The following is an 18,888-nucleotide window of genomic DNA, read 5'->3' as shown; positions in this document are numbered from 1 at the left end:
TCTCACGGTTAGTGTGGAACTTCAGGGAAGGCTTCCCGGAGGAGGTGATGTCTGGACTTTGACATGAAGGATGTGTAGGAGTTCAGTTGCAGAATGGGAACAGAAAGCTCTCCAAGCCAGGGTGACAGACAGCTGGTGCAAGGGTCAAAAAGAAACACTGTATAGTTGCAGCTCATGACAGGGCCCAGAGTAGAGGAAGAGGAGGGAGGAGTGAGTGGGAGGCAGACTGTATGCAAGGGGGGCCCAGGTTAGGCGTTAGGATATTATCTAGGGACAAAGAGAAGCCTCTAAGAGGTAGAAAGTGATGAAAGATGTAGGAACAGAACCAAGGACACTGTAATGTAGATGAGTAAGTGTAGTTGAAGGCAAAACTGAGAAACTCCTTTGGGGTTTAGGCACAATGCAGGATTACATTTAAGCAGCAGTTGTTTCGAACAGAAGGTGGCTTCTAATTGCAGTTGTTCAGCATAGAATCCACATTCAAACTTGCAATTATTTCACTGTTAAAAGAGCTGACAGCTCCCTCTTCTGCAGGCAGGCAGTCTCGAGGGAGCCCTAATCCCAGGGACTTGGATTACTCTCGGCCTCGGGAGTATCAGACGTCACTCCCATGAGGCTGCACCACAGGAAGTGAGGCTGGGGTAGAGACAGGCTGATGGGGAGTAAGGAGCATCTGAGGCACGGCTCTGGCTGCACAGGCCTTCAGAGCCAGCTGAGTGAAAGAATGCAATGACACAGCTTAGTGAAGTTAGAGTCACCTTCCACACAGGGCATTGGACTGGAGCCAGTGGAAAACACGGACCGCACTGGCCATCGCGATAGGCATTGCCAGGTATTGAGGAATTGAGGTGCGAGTATAGTGCCCCCCTTAACGGTGAGGAGACCAAGATCAGAGACTTTAAATAGCCCTCCAAGGTCAAAGCCAGAGCAGAGCTGGGACTTGAACCCAGGTATTTTCAAAGCTTATCACTTTTTTTTTTTTTTTAAATCTTTTTATTTTTGAGGTGGAGTCTTACTCTGTTGCCCAGGTTGGAATGTCAGCGATGTGATCTCGGGTCACTGCAGGCTCCGCCTCCTGGATTCAAGCGATTTTCCTGCCCCAGCCTCCCAAGTAGCTGGGACCACAGGCACGTGCCACCACACCCACGCCCGACTAATCAAAGTTCATCATCTTAACCTCTGCCACCTGCCCTGCCTCAGATGACCCTGGGAACTTCCTTGAGGAGGTGGTTACCAGTTCAGCCCCAAGTGCAGGAGGCAGAAGAGCATAGGTGACAGTCAGATTCTGCCTTTCATTCAGCTGTGTATCTTTAGGCTCACCCTCTGTGGGCCTTGTTTGTGAGATGAGCTAAAAATCAGTGATAATATTGAGCACTTGGGGGCCAGGTTCTATTCTGAGACCTCTGCAGACATCAACTCATTTAACTTCTCACTCTGTCCTCTTTTTAACAGATGAGGAAACCGAGGCATAGAAAGGTAACATAATATGCCCAGGTTGACACAGCTAGGGAGAGGTTGAGCCTGGCTTTGAACCCAGGCAATTTGGCTTGCAGGTTCTTGCAGAGCTCAAATGACATTTAAACAAAAAATGTACAGCCATAGAATGCCATGCACAGCAAAAGCCAGTACCTACTAACATCCATGCTTGTTATTTAACTGTTGTTAAAGCCAACTCAATATGGCCTTAGAAGGACTTCTTACTTCTGTGTTTGAGTTCTTGGGGACAAACCATAACCTAGCTTCATAGGCAGACAACAATGAAAACCTAGCTTCATAGTACGTATCTGTAGTAATAGCTGAGGGTTGGCCAATCCCAGCGGCCATACTTCAGCCACTCCTACACTGCTGAGTGTTCAAACTGCATTCAAAGAAGGCCCTTGCCGAGCTCTAACCAATGTCACTTCTGATACCTGTACGTCACTTTAGTTTTTTTTTTTTGTCTATAAATTTGTTCTGACGACGAGGCAACCCTGGAGTGCCTCTGAATCTGCTGTGATTCTGGAGGCTGCCTGATTTCACGAATCGTTTTCTTTGCTTTGCTCCATTAAACTCCATCAAATTGAACTTGTCTGAAGTTTTCTTTTAACCCTGTGCTGGGCTTCAGTTTCCTCTCTGTAAAGTGGGGACGACAAGAGCTAAGATTTATTGGGCTTTTAGGATTGTCTCATTTCACAGCCTCCTGTGATGTAGGCAGTTAGCCCCATTTTACAGAGGGGAAAACTGGCTCAGAGAAACAGAGTGAGCTGCCCAAGCTTATACGTCTGCTGAAATAAACAGCAGCATCTTCAATGCTGGGCTACCCCAGTCTGGAGCCCATGGGCTGCACCTCTCTCATGCAGAGTTTCTCTGGTGATGCCATCTTCATTTGGAGGGACTTCTCTCCGGGAATGGCCTAGGGAGCTCAAGACTGTGCCGGGCATTCCTGGTTCCACCGAGTCTGGACCACGTCCCTATAATCAGCCTGCCTAGTACCCCATGCTCCAACTGTCCTATTTCTGCATCAGTCGCCTGTGATGTCATGCGGGTGACTGACAACTCCTCTCTGAGGAGCCCTAAGGAAACCCTGGGCAGATTGGATAAAAAGCCCTTGTCAGACATCCTAATTTTAGTGTTCTCCCTCGTGATTACATTCAGGAAGTATTTATTTAACACTTCACTTGTTTTGCCATTCTCCCCGACTTCATTTTGCAAGAGCTTCGGTAATAATCCGTGTCTCCTTCAGCAGCATCCCTGCTCTTCTCGTCCTTGGGAAAACTGGAGTGCTGCGTTCAGCATCTTGAGCCAGAAATATGTCCGAGTTTCATCTTGCATCACTAATGCCCTCCTTTATCACCAAGCCGCGTCTCCCAGCATTTTTGCCAAGACTTCTTGATGTTCCGTCTTCCCTTGTCTCATTACGTCTATTTCCGACACCATTGCCCACTTGCAAATGGACATTTTTCATGGTGTACGTTCTCTCACAAGGGCACAAAGATCAAGGGTAGTTTCTCTCCCAGGCTGGCTTTTATCCCCCTCCAGCTTCTGTTTTTGGAACTCTTCCCTTGCATGGTAGCACAGGCAGGTGGATCATTCTCTCCTGAGTGTGGTTACCCTCAGGTGTTCGAGGCTGTCCCTGTGAGACGGATGGGAGAGGAGGACTGGGTATTGTTAATCAATCCCCACTCACTCTAGATGGAAGTTCTCTTTGCACCGGGACTGCAGTGCTGTTACTCCTTGGGCCTGTTTCTTGATTCAGTGAATTGGTAACTCTATTAGACATTCCTGATATAGACCCTATTAATTTTAATGGCTTTTGAGATGAATGGAGAGGAAAGCTGCTTTTGATTGTATGGATGTGTGTTAGAAATCTGTGGTTTATATATTTATTTTTATTTGAAAAAAATATGGCCAAAGCACAAAAGGAGGGATAGAAGTCTGGGTCTGCTGGGAATTTTTTGGAAGTCTTTTGTAAAAAATAAAGGCAGCGTCCACATAACATAAAATTAACCATTTTGGAGTGAACAATTCAGTGACATTTAATACATTCACAGTGTTGTACAGCCATCACCTCTATCTCACTCCAAAACACTTTAATCTCCCCAGAATACAACCTTGTACCCCTTGAGGAGTTACTCCCCATCCTGTCCTCCCACCAGTCCCTGGAAATCACTAATCTGTTTTCTGTCTCTACAGGGTTGCCTTTTCTGGATATTTCACATCAATGAAATCATGCCATGTATGGTGTTGGTACCTGGCTGCTTTTGGTTAGCATAATGTTTTCAATGTTCATCCTGTCGTCAAATAACTCAGTCCTTCTTTCCTTTTTTAAGGCTGAATGATATTCTATTGTATGACTGGGCCATGTTTTATTAATCTGTTCATCCAGTGATGGACATCTGGGGTGTTTCCCGCTTTGGGCTCTCTTGGGATTTTTAAACTTGTAGACATGGGCAGTGGGCCGGATTCATGGTTGCCGTTGGCCCCTAGCTGTTAGTTTCCTGTGAGTATCCTGTGTGTTCACTGACTGACCTCTGTGGAGAGTGCAGCTAGGTGTGTATGAGCTTCTGTGGATTGTGAGACTATGGGATATCCTGATGAAAGGGCTGACAAGGCCCCTTATAGATACCCTGCCACATTGTGGAGTGACCCTGACTCCCCCAAAGCCATCCGCCTCTAGGACCACTGCAGCATTTATGCAGGGTGCAGACCTGGGTTCACCATCTAACAGTATGTGGCCATCACCTGGGTGGATTCAAGAACTGCAGACCCTTGGGTGTCACTGCTGGAGATTCTGACCTGATTTGTGTGAGATAGAACAAAATTCTTGGCATTTTGTGTGTGTGTGTGCACGCGCGCGCGCACGCTCTAGTGGATCGAATAGTGACTCCCAAAAGATACGCCCAAGTTCTGACCCCTGGAACCTGTGAATATGATCTTATGTGGAAACAGGGTCTTTACAGATGGAATTAATTTAGGGATGTCACGATGAGATTATCCTCCCCTGAATGCAACGACTGGTGTCTTTAAAAAAGACGGAAAGGGAGAAGACACAGTGACGTGCAGAGAGGAAGGCCGTGTAGAGACAGAGGCAGAGATGCGACCGATGCTTCTACAAGCCAAGGCACCTTGAGAATCTCTGTGGCCAGCAGAGGTTGGGGGAGAGGCATAGCATAAATTTTCCCACAGAACTTCTAGAAGGAACCAGCGCTGCCCACACCTTGGTTTCAGACTCCGGGCCTTCAGAACTGTGAGAGAATACATTTCACTTATTTTAGGCCACCCAGTTGGCGGCAATTGCGTGACGGCAGCCACAGGGAACTAATGTACGTGTTTTTAAAGCTCCCTGGGTGATTATCATATAAAGCCAAATTTGGAGACCACTGGCTTTGAGTGTGCCAGAACTCATGCTAAGAGCTTTATATATGTTATTTCATTTACTCCTGACTCAAGTAGCTAGTTTTACTATTGCTATTATTATCCCTAATTTTATTTATTTATTCACTCATTCATTAGAGACAGGTTTCACTGTCACCCAGGCTGGAGTACATTGGCATGATTGTAATTCTCTGCAGCCTCAGCCTCCTGGGCTCAAGCAATCCCTCCACTGCAGTTCCTAAGTAGCTGGGAATACAAGCATGTGCTACCACAGTCATCTAATTAATTTTTTTCCCCCTATAGAGAGGGGAACTTGCTGTATTGCGCAGGCTGGTCTTGAACTCCTGGCCTCAATGATCTCCCACCTCTACTTTCTAAAGTGCTGGAATTACAGGCGTAAGCCACCATGGCCAGCCCCAATTACCCCCAGTTTTACAGATAAGAAGAGCAAGGAGCTGAGATAGCATTGATAAGGTTTGAGCCAGGACAGTTTCCTTGAAATGTTGACACTCTTAGCTTCTCTGTCCTACTGCCAGGCACTTAGCAGGTTCTTAAACGCTATTGGCTGAATTATGTTGTTATTGAAACTTCCTGTGCTGCCCGGATGCCATTCCCAGAGCAAATCCTGAAAAGAAGGCAAGTAGAACAAAACCTGGGTCTCAGTCCCAGAGGGAGCCAGGGCAGAAAGCTCTGAAAATGGATATGGCCCATTGGTTACGCACCTGAAATTGACATGACCAAGATGCTTTAGGATAAGACATTGTTCAAAAGTGAGCAACCCATCGAATGGGAGAGCATATTTGCAAATTGCTTATCTGTGAGAGACTTATATCTAGAATATGTAAAATTCAACAGTACAAACACAACTCAATTAAAAAATGGGCAAAGTATCCAAACAGACATTCCTCCAAAGAAGATACACAAATGGCCAGTCATCAGATGAAAAGATGCTTGACAACGTTAGTCATCGGGAAAATGCAAGTCAAAACCACAGAGAGATACCAGTGTACATGCATTAGAATGGCTAGAATCTAAAAGTCAGATAATCGGTACTGGTTGCGGTGGCTCACGCCCATAATCCCAGTACTTTGGGAGGCCGAGGTGGGTAGATCACCTGAGGTCAGGTGTTTGAGACCAGCCTGGCCAAAATGGTGAAACCCCTTCTCTACTGAAAATACAAAAATCGGCCGGGCCTGGTGGCAGGTGCCTATAATCCCAGCTAATCTGCAGGCTGAGGCAGGAGAATCACTAGAACCCGGGAGGCAGAGGTTGCAGTGAGCTGAGATCACGCCACTGCACTCCAGCCTGGGTGACAGAGCGAGACTCCATCTCAAATAAGTCAGATAATCCCAAGTATTGATGAGAATATGGAAGGATCTGAGCCCTCATAAACAGCTGTCACTTGAGAAAATAGCCTGAGAGTTCCTCAAATATTAAGCAAAGAGTTGTGGTATGAGCCAGCAATTCTACTTCCAGGTACGTACCCCAGAGAAGTACCAACCTATGTCCACATAAAAACGTGTATTGGGAATGTTCGCAGTAACATTATTTATAATAGCCAAAAGGTGACAGTTACCTAAATGTCCATCAGCAGATTCGTGGAAAAACGAAAGGTGGTCTGTCTATGCAATAGAATATTTTCAGCCGTACAAAAGGCATGCAGCACTGATGCCTGCTGTAACTTGTTTGAACCTTGGGAATATGATGCTGAGTGAAAGAAACCAGGCACAAAAGGCCATAGGTTGCATGAGTCCTTTTATGTGAAAGTCCAGCACAAATAAATCCATGGAGAAGAAAGTAGATTGGTGATAGCTTGGGACTGTGGAAATGGGGGTTGGAAGATGGAGGTGATGGAGTTTCATGGTTATGAAAGCGTTCTAAAAATTCATTGATGGTCACACCCACCTGAGAACATACCAAAACCCATTGAATTGTACACTTGGAAGAATTGCTAGGTGAATTAGCTCAATAAAGCTTGAAAAAAAAAAAAAGACTGAGAATTGTGGCACAGAGGCCAAGTCCCGTTCCTGCTTCTGCCACGTAGTCAGCTGTGGGGTCGTGTATTGAAGCACATAGTAAATGCTCAGTTAAGTAGCATTCTGCTTTTTTTTTCTTTCTAGTTTTATAGCCCCGCAAATCCAGGCACTTCGTTCTCAGTGGCATCAGTGTTGACTTTGTCAGACGTGGGCTGTTTTGTGTCTCCATGACCAAGTTACATGTTTAAGGGCAACAGTCCTCAGCACGTCCCCATGTGAGCAATGGACACCACTTTGCAGACTTAGAGGGCTGGGAGGGCACTGAACTGTGAGAGGCAAGAACTACTTTTTACCCAACGATGATCGCTCTGGCTATCGAGAATAGACTGAGGGGGAGAAAATGGAGTCAAGCAGGTTTTTTTTGGAAGCCACTGCAACAAAAGTGATGTGAGTTTAGGCATTAGCATTAGAGATGCCCACATGAGACAGGATTTTGCAGGTGGAGGTGTTTTACAGGTTGAGAGGTACAGTTGGGTGGTTGATTGGATGCACAGTTGAGTATACAGGGCTGGCTTTTGCAGAAACAAGAGTTGAGGATGGTTTGGGGCTGCCTGGATGTCATGGCCTCCTAGGGGCAGTTGGTTAATCTTCTGGATGTCGCTGAAAAACTGCACAGAGAGGGCATCCATCAGGGATGGCAGGGAAAAGGCAGTGGGTTTGGAGTGCGGTAGGGAGAAACCGTCTCATTATGGGAGATGTTGTAAAGATGGGTTTCCCCAGTCTGCTGGGTCCAGGACCCACTGTAAGAAGCTCTTGGCCCCCATCTGCACTTGGCCACATCCCTGGTGGGTTTGTGGGGTGGTGGAGGGAACATGAGTGTACTGAGGAAATGCCTCTGTTCCATTGCATGGTTTGTACAAGGAAGTATGGTGTGTGCTGGGGTCAATTGCCTGAGGCTCGGGTGTCCCAGCATTCAACTTGGATGTGCTGCTTTTAAGTTGGCCAACCTTGGGCAAGTCACTTGCCCTCTCTGAATCCAATTTGCTCATCCAAAAATGAGGATGAGGGTTCTCTTTCTAGAAACACATAACGTTATTATGTCCATCTTCCAGAGGAAGAAACTCAGAGGATAGAAAGTAAGTATCTTGTCCGAGGCCATACAGCTCATTCATGGATCAAAGGCGATTTGGGCTCCAGAGCCTGTTTAATCCCCACGCTATCCTACGTGTTGATGAAGGATCCTTACATGAAAGTGGCTAGTTCTAGGCCAGTTCTCCAGGATGTGTAACCTTTGGCGAAGTCCATAATGGACTGGGTTGAAGGATTCTGTAACGTTACCTAGCCCTCGTTTTAAGTAATTTAACAAGTGTAGAGTCTGAAGCTCAGAGAGGTGAAGTTACTTTCCCAGAACTCAAACAGCCATCCAGCCAGACTCCCGGCTTGACCCCAAATCTACGTGACCCCCAGTGCAGCTCTCCTGCCACTCGGCTGCCTTGGCCTGCAGAGAGTTGTCTGACTGGAACCTGTGAATCTTGTCTGTCCCAAACTCACATCTGGGGCCACTGGGCCATGCTACCAGGGTCTCCCCTGTCACTGCCCTGACTGACATGAGACTGGGTTTTCCGTTGCTGCCTCTTGACGCCTTAGATAACAGCCTTGCATTTCAGAGGAGTCTGCATGTTACAAAAAAAAGGGCAGCAGGTGTTATTTGGGCTAAATTGACCTTGAAATTGATTTCTTTATTTTATGACTTACTGAGAGGAGATTAATACTTTCTTTTTTCCTGCAGTCTGAAACAATTTACATGGTAATAGAAGGCATAGTCAGTCAAATAAATTGTTGGAAGTGGTAGTGTTCCAAAGAGGGCAAAAAAAACGGAGCTCACTTGCATTGATTTCTTTGCCCTGGGGAGAAGCAGAGATTTTAACATCTGGGAATAGGGAGGTAAATTTTATCTCTCATTTTAAAAGCAGAGGACTGAAGAGCTTAATCTGACATTTACACAGAATTTTCTAAGTTGAGGGAAATGAGGGCAGCCTGAGTTCCTTGCTGAAGGTTAACTGGCATTTCCTACGAAGTGCTGGGGGTGGTTTGATTCGGGATGGGCAGGGGAGGCCTGGGTATTATTACGATGGGCTTGGAAGTTGGCTGCATGCTCTTGGCTGCCTTGCTGTGATTCTTGGCTTGGTGGAGGAATGGGGTGATGGTAGCGGACTGGCTGTCAAAGACTCAAACCCAGGCCTACATGGGGCACTGAGAAACTATATGGGTAGAGGCCATGCTTCCAGCTTTCTGGGCATTGCCTTGTTGTCACCCTACCACAGGATGGGGTTTAATGTTTGCAGATGCTGCAGCTCACACAGATTGGTGGGATTTGCCAGTTTCCCAGGAGCATTGGGTTGCAATCTGAGAGTGCATCTACCTTAGTGGTAAAATGCAGTGATTGATTAGTACTGCCTGCCCTGGGAACAGGAGGGGAACTGGTGGCTTGCATGCTATTTATATTTCCTGGTAAAATCCATTAAGGTGTTACCCCAATGCCAGGTTTTCTGTGTTCCAACCACATTGAAAGGACTCCTGTCCTCCAAACAGACCCCAAATTCCTTTATCATGTGATGGAAGCTAATATTTTTTTTTTCAGAAAATGTCAAGAAATGAAGCCTTACCCAAAGGGTTCTTGCCAATGTTGTCATGTGTTTTTCCCTTAAATTATTTTCTTTTAAAAATCAAATAAGTTTCAGGTAGCATAAAAAAAATTTTCCTCAATAATATATGCCCAGTGTACAAAATCCAAGGGTCAGGGTCAGCAAAATAGAATGAGTTTTCCTCCTACCACATCCTTCTCCTTCTCCAAAATGAACCTTTTTTTTTTTTTTTTTTTTGAGACGGAGTTTCTCTTTTGTTACCCAAGCTGGAGTGCAATGGCACGATTTCGGCTCACTGCAATCTCCGCCTCCTGAGTTCATGTGATTCTCCTGCCTCAGCCTCCGTAGCTCCCTAGTTGCTTGGACTACAGACACCCACCACTGAGCCTGGTTAATTTTGTATATTTAGTAGAGATGGGGTTTCACCATGTTGGCCAGGCTGGTGTTGAATTCCTAACCTTAGGTGATCTGCCTGCCTCCGCCTCCCAAAGTGCTGGGATTACAGGCGTGAGTCTCCACGCCTGACCCAAAATGAGCCTTTTAAAAAATACCGTTTTCTTCTCTGTCTTCTGAAGATTTCAGTGCATATACTAGAAATGCCTATATTCTTAAAACAACAGATGCAGAGTACTATACATACCACTGTGCATTTTACTGTTTTCTCCCTGTCATTCCATATAAAGCTACCTCATTATCTTAACTGACAATGTCTGGATTCACTATAACTTATTTACCTGGCTTCTGAATAATGGAATTTATGTTGTTCCCAGTATTTTGTAATTACAAAAAGGCCTTCCATGAATATCCTTGGCGCAGGTCATGTTGTACTCATGCAGACGTTTAAACAGCAGACACTTGAGAAATGGAATTCCTAGTCCAAATATTATCAACTTTTAAAATGTTGACCAATGTATAATTTCACTATGTATAAAGAATACATGTTGCCCGATAGTCTTATAATTTCCATGCTTTATTCAGATTTCGTCTTTGTCAATCTCAGTAAAAAAATAATATATTGCCTTATTTGCATTTCTTTTATTATGAGTGAAGTTTTAATTACAAGGATTATGGGGATTTCTTAATGTGCTTAAGAGGTATTTGCATGACTGTCTTGTGAAATCATCTGTATGTTTCCTTTGCTTGTTTTTTTTCATTGACTTCCTTTGGTGTTTTTCTTATTGATTGGGGGGAAGCTCTTTATAAATGATGTTACCCCTTTGTTCGTGGGTTTTAATTTTCTCAGATTGCCCTTTGTCTTCTACTTTGTTTATGGTATTTTTTTCATGCATGCAATTTTATGTATGCAGAATTTTGAATCTTTTGTTTTAAGGCTTTTGGTTTGGGGGTTGTAATTAGAAAGATCTTCACTACCACTCTGAGATTACAAAAATCTTTTTTTTTTTTTTGAAATGGATTCTTGCTTCATTGTCTGGGCTAGAGTGCAGTGACGCGATCTCGGCTCACTGCAGCCTCCACCTCCTGGGTTCAGGCAATTCTCCTGCCTCAGCCTCCCCAGTAGCTGGGATTACAGACTCCCACCACGACGCCTAGCTAATTTTTGTGTTTTAGTAGAGACGGGGTTTCACCATGTTGGCCAGGCTACAAAAATCTATTTGATTATGCTATGTCCTCTGGTTGGACCATACATTAAGGAGTTATTTTGATGTTTTGCCTCCATGAAGGAAGTCTCGGAGGTGTGGTGGAAATGTGTGTGGTGTGTGTTCATCCAACAGCCGTGATCTGGCCTCATAGGCTCCTCAGCCTGCTTGCTTTCTCTTGGCATCCAGACTTCCCAAGGAGATATGTCACAGCCCTGGGGTCAGAACACTTTAAGGTTCAGTGGCTTGGTAGACTTTTAGAGCTGTCAGAGGTGTGGAGACCAGAGCAACTCTATCTTGAATAGGAGCTGGATAAAATGAAACTGAGACCTACTGAGCTGCGTTCCCAGATGGTTAAGGCATTCTAAGTCACAGGATGAGATAGGAAGTCAGCACCAAATACAGGTCATAAAGACCTTGCTGATAAAACAATAGCAAAGACTTGGAAGCAACCCGAATATCCATCAATGATAGACTGGATAAAGAAAATGTGGCACATATACACCATGGGATACTATGCAGCCCTAAAAAAGGATGAGTTCATGTCCTTTGCAGGGACATGGATGAAGCTGGAAACCATCATTCTCAGCAAACTAATACAGGACCAGAAAACCAAACATTGCATGTTCTTTCTCATAAGTGGGAGTTGAACAATGAGAACACATGGACACAGGGAAGGGAACATCACACACTGGGGCCTGTCAGGGGGTGGGGGGCTAAGGGAGGGATGGCATTAGGAGAAATGTCTAATGTAGATGACATGTTGATGGGTGTAGCAAACCACCATGACACGTGTATACCTGTGCAACAAACCTGCACGTTCCGCACATGTATCCCAGAACTTAAAGCATAATTTAAAAAAAAAGAAACACACCTTTCTGATAAAACAGGTTGCAGTAAAGGAGCTGACCAGAACCTACCAAAACCAAGATGGCCACTAGAGTGACCTCTGTTCATCCTCACTGCTACACTCCCAGCAGCACCATGACAGATTACAAATGCCATGGCAATGTCAGGAAGTTACCATATATGGTCTGAAAAGAGGAGGCATGAATAATACATCCCTTGTTTTGCATATCATCAAGAAATAACCATAAAACTGGGCAACCAGCAGCCCTGGGGACTGCTCTATGGAGTGGCCATTCTTTCATCCCTTTACTTTCCTAACAAACTTGCTTTTGCTTTGCACTGTGCTTCTGCCCATGGTTCGCGAGGCTTTGGTCAGCCATGGCCTTGGCTTGGAGCTTTGCACAATGTTGATCCATGTAGGTTTTACTGGCACCATCATTGAGAACTCATCATGCACCCAGAATGCCACCCCTGACCCCAAACCCTCCGTCCATTGCTCAGGAAGCCTTGATTGGCCATGGTCTTGGCCTTCTGTTAACCTGTAGGATGGAGTGTTTATTTTTTTCCATCTCCTACATCTTTATTCTGTATGACTGTAGCTACAAAGATCGACACATCTGGATGTGGCTATTTATAGGTAGGCACTTAAACACTCACGGGATTACATGAATATGTCTGTGAGCCCCAAAAATCTGAGACACAGGTCTCAGTTAATTTAGAAAGTTTATTTTTCCAAGGTTGAGGACTCAGGCCTGTGACACAGCCTCAGGAGGTCCTGAGAATGTCTGCCCCAGGTCAGAGCACAGTTTGATTTTATGCATTTTAGGGATACTGAGACATCAGTTAACATATGCAAGGTGAACATTGGTTTGGTCTGGAAAGGCGAGAGAACTTGAAGCAAAGGCAGGAAGACGGGAAGATACCAGGTCAGAAGTAGATAAGAGACAAATGGTTACATTCTTTTGAGTTTCTGATTAGCCTCTCCAAAGGAGACAGTCAGATAGATATGCATTTATCTCAGTAAGCAGAGGGCTGACTTTGAATACAGTAGGAGGCAAGTTGGCTCTAAGCAGTTCCCAGCTTGACTTTTACCTTTAGCTTAGTGATTTGGGAGCCCCCAAGATTTATTTCCCTTTTACATGTCTATGTAAGTATATACACAAAAAAGTGTGGCTGAACACGGTGTCCCATGTCTGTAATCCCAGCACTTTGAGAGGTCAAGGCAGGTGGATCCCTTGATGTTAGTAGTTGGAGACTAGCCTGGCCAGCATGGTAAAACCCCATCTCTATTAAAAATACAAAAAAAATTAGCCAGGCGTGGTGGCAGGCGCCTGTAATCCCAGCTGCTCGGGAGGCTAAAACAGGAGAATTATTTGAACCTGGTAGGTGGAGGTTGCAATCAGCTGAGATCGTGCCACTGCACTCCAGCCTGGGTGTCAGAGTGAGACTCCATCTCAAAAAAAACCCCACAAAAACCAAAAATATGTGTTTATCTAAAGACATTTTCAATCAGCAAGAGACTCTTTAAAGGCAGTAGTTATGCAAAGAATATCACCTTTTAATGCCACCTCTGGGAGCTGACACCAGCCCATGACAAATCTGGAGAGGATGATGTTTGATGGCCCATCTGGGATCTCTGCTTGGGTTATTGTCTTAACTGGCTACATCCTTGCTGCTGGGGATTCATGCCCCAGCTTTTGAAAGCTGTAAACTGAGGCGCAAGAGGGCATACATTTCCAGGGAAGACTACTAGACTTCTAACAAGTGGGTGGAAAATGAGGGAGCAGAACTTGGAGGGAAGAGAATAGCGGCAGACGACGACCAGAGTGACAGCTAGCTCCGGCTCCTGGTTTGGGATCTAAGAAGGTTTGCAGATCCGATCTTCTCTGTCCTCCTCATGAATTTTCATCAGGATGGATCAGGCCAGCTCAAATGATACAGAGGCTTATTGTAAGGATTCAGGGAAAAGACCAGTGCTTTCTGAAAACCAGAACAGTGTCAGACAGCTACTACCTCCCTCGCTACAACTCTTGGCTCTCTTTCCCCAACTCAGTCAGACTTAGAATGTTAATATGTGCTTGTCTCTGTTTTCAAGGTAAAGAGGGAAATAGGGACAACGGGATTGGGCGTAGAGTTGGTTTCTTTGTTCAGATAACACAGGGACTGTGTTAAGAAGGAGGGTGCCAATCTAGGGTTAGGGTGCATGCCCAGTTCCACGGTATGGAGAGGTATAAAAGTGGCAGGAAGGGCAGAAAAAGTCTCTTGACAAGAGTAGATTGAGTTGGTACCGTCTTCTCTTTCATAGGAGTGAAGGCTTCCTGTGCTGCTTCTGATTAAAATGACATGGAAGTGCGGCACAATGAGAGATAGTCAGCTAAATAGGACACCAGGCCTCTGGGACCTCAGCCTCAGGAATGTGGAGAGGGAAAGCCCCTAGCTAGGGGGAGTGGCCTGGGAAGTGAGGGAGGGGCAAAGAGGGAGAAGGCACTGCAGGGGCAGCTGGATAGGAATTTCATCTGGTAGCTAGGTTCCCAAGTAAGATCATACTTGAGTGTAAGTCCTAAGTTGTCTCTTTCCAGGCTCTGGGATACTGGTTGCCTTGATCCTCTATTCTCTTTTCTCTCAGTCAGCTTCCCCTGGAAGACTCTTAATTTTGGCTCAAACCTAATTTTACCTTCCTAGGGCTGGTGGTTGCTATGGAGTCAATACTGACTTCACATGCAAGGTCTTGGACTTACGGAGTCCAACACAGTGCAGTGACCATTTCCGTGGGTCTCCGTTTCTGTTCCTGAGAAAGATAGATTGATTCATGCTGTCTGGGGCAGGTGTGTGTCCCTAGAGTGGTTAGAAGTGGGCAAGGTGCTGGGTCACCTGTGAGTCTTGGAGAGAGGCCCCTCTCAAAGAAAGGACCATGCTGTAGATAGGGATCCCAGGGTACCGAATAACACTTGGGTCTTGTCACTGGGTTGAAATCTGCTGCTGGGCTTAACTCGTTGATCAAGGACAGTTTTTTCTTGGTCTATCTATAAAGTGGGACTGAAAAGAAAGTGACAAAAGCCAGACATTCTCAGACCAATGGACGTTCTCTCAAAGGAGAATTGGCGTATCTGGCAGCAAAATCACTGCATCAGCCACCTCCCCCTTCTCTCCCCATTCAGGCTACAACTTTAGACAGTCGCTGGAAGCAGGGGACACGATTTGTGTTTAAGTTCATTTCTTCACTTCAGTAAACTGGAGGGTGGATGTGGCGTGAGACCATTCTCTGTTTTGAGGAAGGAGAGGAACAAACACAATTTTGATTTCTTGGTCACCAGATTTTTCCATGACCAATGTCTACTGGAAACTGCAAAAAGAGAAACAATAAAATATGTGTCTTCTCATTATAAGTTCAGAAGCGATGTACAGAAACAGAAATCCCAGAACTCTGTGGGTGGGTCTGAGTAATTCTTGTGGCTGGTACAGGAAAGAGTACGTAGCTTCTGTCCCCTTCTGTTTCTTTCTCTTTTGATCTCTCTGTCTATATCTTTGTCTCTCTCTCTTTTTATACACCTCTCCTTCCCCTCCCTCCTCTCTCCTGCTTTCTCTGCACCTCTCCGTCCTTCCCTCTTTCTCTCCCACCCTCTGTCTTTTGAGACAGGATCTTGCTTGAGACAAACACACCCCTCTCTCTGCCCAGGAGGTTTAAGGGGTGACACCAGGCCAAAGTCTGCTGACTTTATTTATTTATTTTTTTTTGAGTTGGAGTTTTGATCTCATCGCTCAGGCTGGAGTGCAATGGCGTCGGTCTCGGCTCACTGCAACCTGTGCCTCCCAGCTTCAAGCAATTCTCCTGCCTCAGCCTCCTAAGCAGCTAGGATTACAGGTGCCTGCCACCACAGCGTGGCTAATTTTGTATTTTTAGTAGAGACGGTGTTTCACCATATTGGCCAGACTGGTCTGGGACTCCTGAGCTCAGGTGATCTGCCCGCCTCAGCCTTGCTGACTTTTTATTAATGGCGATGTACAGCTTTAGGTGTTGCTGACACTTTTGAGGCGGGAGCAGTCCCCCAGAGTTGGTGGTGACCAGCTTTAAATATGCTCCTGTGCTGTACCTCATGGGAAGGTGGACGAAGGCCTTGGGAATACTCCAGTGGTGATTCACATCCCCGTGTTTGCAGTAGGCACACGCGGTTCAAGCTGAGGCTCCACTGCAGCCCTGCTGAGTGCTGTGTTACCTTGGACAAGTCCCTCAGCCTCTCTGTTGCTTCTTTACCTATAAAACGGGGCTGAGGTTAAGACCTACTTCTTAATACCCTAGTAAGGATCCAGGGTGAAAATGCACAAGAAATACACAGTGGCCGGGTGTGGTGGCTCATGCCTGTAATCCCAGTACTTTGGGAGGCTGAGGCCGGTGGATCACCTGAGGTCAGGAGTTTGAGACAGCCTGGCCAACGTGGTGATTCCCTGTATCTTCTAAAACTACAAAAACTTATCCAGGTGTGGTGGCGGGCGCCTGTAAGGGCGCCTGTGGTCCCAGCTACTTGGGAGGTTGAATGACAGAGGGAGATTCTGTCTCAAAAAAGAGTAGTGCATAGCATTGCAGATGCTCCCTAGATGCAAACTGTTGCTGGAGTGGAAGGTGGAAGGTTAGGGACCCCCAGCGTCTTCGGGTTGGGACGAGGAGTCCACACTGAGAAACATCCGGACCAGCGCTGCCTCAGGGGTGTCAGGGGAGTCAAAGATGCAATTTAGCGTTTGCTGGTGGCCACATTAATAAGTAAAAAGAAACGGATGAAATTAACTGTAATAATAAATTTCCTTTGAGATAGTCTTAATATATTTACATTTTTAAATATAGCAATGTATTTTATTTTTATATATTATTAAATGTCATTCTAACATGTAATCGATATAAAAATATTAATGAAATGTTAATATTAATGAGATATTTTATATTCATTTTCTTCATCATGTCCTGAAAACCCAGTGAGTGTTTTATGTATATAGCCCATTTCAATGAGACTAGCCACGGGGCTCTATAGCCATATCGGGTAATGGCCACTGCACAGGGCAACGCGGGTCTCAACCCCTGCAGGGGATGGGTGGAGAGACAGAGGGTACTGTGGCTAAACGTGGTGAGACGTTCTGGGGGTCGTGCTAAACTGGATTACTCCAAGTTAGAAATTTTTTTCTTCAACCTGACTTCCCCAACCTTTTTTTTCTATTTGTTTGTTTTTTTGCCAGGACTACAAGTCTGAAAATTCAACCCTCCTCCCCGGTGCCAAGAACAGTCTGCAAGACTCCGTAAGTAGAAGCATTTTGCTGAACAGATTAGATTTTGAAACTCCTTTTGCATCCTTTTCAGCCTCTTTGGTCTCGGTCATCAATCACCGGGAATGGTTTTTACCTGAAACTGATCTTGCTGGAGAAGTAACTGGATTTGAGGGGAATAAATTTTCCCGATCATGTGCACAATTTCTATTAGGAAACACCTGGCCCGTATTCCCAGCCTCTGGTACATGGCGTGAGAGCTGTATTCTGTCCTCTAAAAACACCAGGTCCTCTTGGTGGACAGATGTGGGCACAGTGGTTGGTGACAAGGCTGCAGGTCAGTCCTTCTGCCCCCTGGTGTGAGGGCCCCAGGTTGTGGGAGCACGTGAAGAGGTCGACTGTCATTGGGCTGTCTTCCTGGTGAGGACAGGAATGCTCACTGAGTGCCCTGGGGTCCTGCATCGTGGCGTTGGGCTTTGAGTGCCCTGGGGTCCTGCATCGTGGCGTTGGGCTTTGAGTGCCCTGGGGTCCTGCATCGTGGCCTTGGGCTTGGAGTCACTGGGGCTCATAACTTGGGACGATGGCAGTGAATTCCTGTGCATTCCTCATCTGTCACCCGTGGATACAGTGGCCAGGAAGTTCCCTGCACAGATACTTCTGAAATCGCTCATGCACAGCCTCTCGGCAATGCAATCATGGTGTGGTGCATTCCTCAAGTGTAACCTGTTTGTGTGTTGTTGGTGACCTTGCGATGGCACCTTCAAGGGGCACACAGACTGTGTTGTTTGGTGTTCGTCATTATGTATTTCATTTTATGATGATCTTCTCTTCATAGCCATCACTACTGGCTTTCCGTTAATGGCAGTGGTATGAAATTTCCTTCAAACATACTTAAGTTAAAAAACATAAAGTGAGTTGACTCAAAGACAAAAAAAAAATGGTATGGAAATAACAGAATGGAAATCATAATGTAGGTATGGTGAGACGTTGTGATAGTGGTAAGTGAAAGGCTGAGAGTAAATTCTTTTATGAAAAGATGTTCATGGCTAGGCACAATGGATCACACCTATAATCCCAGCACTTTGGGAGGCCAAGGTAAGAGGATTGCTTGAACTCAGGATTTGGAGACCAGCCAGCCTGGGCAACATCTCTACAAAAAATACACAAATTAGGCCAGGCGCAGCGGCTCATGCCTGTAATCCCAGCACTTTGGGAGGCTGAGGCGGGCTGATCATGAGGTCAGGAGATCGAGTCCATCCCGGCTAACACAGTGAAACCCCGTCCCTACTAAAAGTACAAAATAATAATAATAATAGTAATAGCCGGGTGTGGTGGTGGGTGCCTGTAGTCCCAGCTACTCAGGAAGCTGAGGCAGGAGAATGGTGTGAACCTGGGAGGCAGAGCTTTCAATGAGCCGAGATCGTGCCACTGCACTCCAGCCTGGAAGAGAGTGAGATTCCGTCTCAAAAAAAAGAAAAAACAAAAAACAAAAATTAGCTGAGCGTGGTGGTGTGCGCCTGCAGTCTCGGCCACTCAGGAGGCTGAGGTGGGAGGATTGCTTGAGCCCAGGAGGTGGAGGCTGCAGTGAGCCATGATTGTGCCACTGCACTCCAGCCTGGGCAAACAGAGTGAGACCCTGTCTCAAAAACAAAAAAACAAAAAGTCTGCTTGGCCCTGGGCCTTGTCCATGAGTGTGCTCTGTATTTGGAATGTTGC

At 45.8% G+C, this 18,888-nt stretch overlaps 1 pseudogene; it reads left to right on the top strand.

The window, feature by feature from the left end:
- LOC112614342 overlaps positions 1-17,544 on the top strand; it is a 375,669-nt pseudogene extending 358,125 nt beyond the window's left edge.
- The last annotated feature ends 1,344 nt before the right edge of the window (positions 17,545-18,888 follow it).

The sequence above is a fragment of the Theropithecus gelada genome, chromosome 20 (assembly GCF_003255815.1).
Source record: "Theropithecus gelada isolate Dixy chromosome 20, Tgel_1.0, whole genome shotgun sequence".
In the NCBI taxonomy this organism is placed as follows: domain Eukaryota; kingdom Metazoa; phylum Chordata; class Mammalia; order Primates; family Cercopithecidae; genus Theropithecus; species Theropithecus gelada.
Note: the sequence above shows the minus strand (reverse complement) of the source record. Positions and strands in the feature narration are given on the sequence as shown.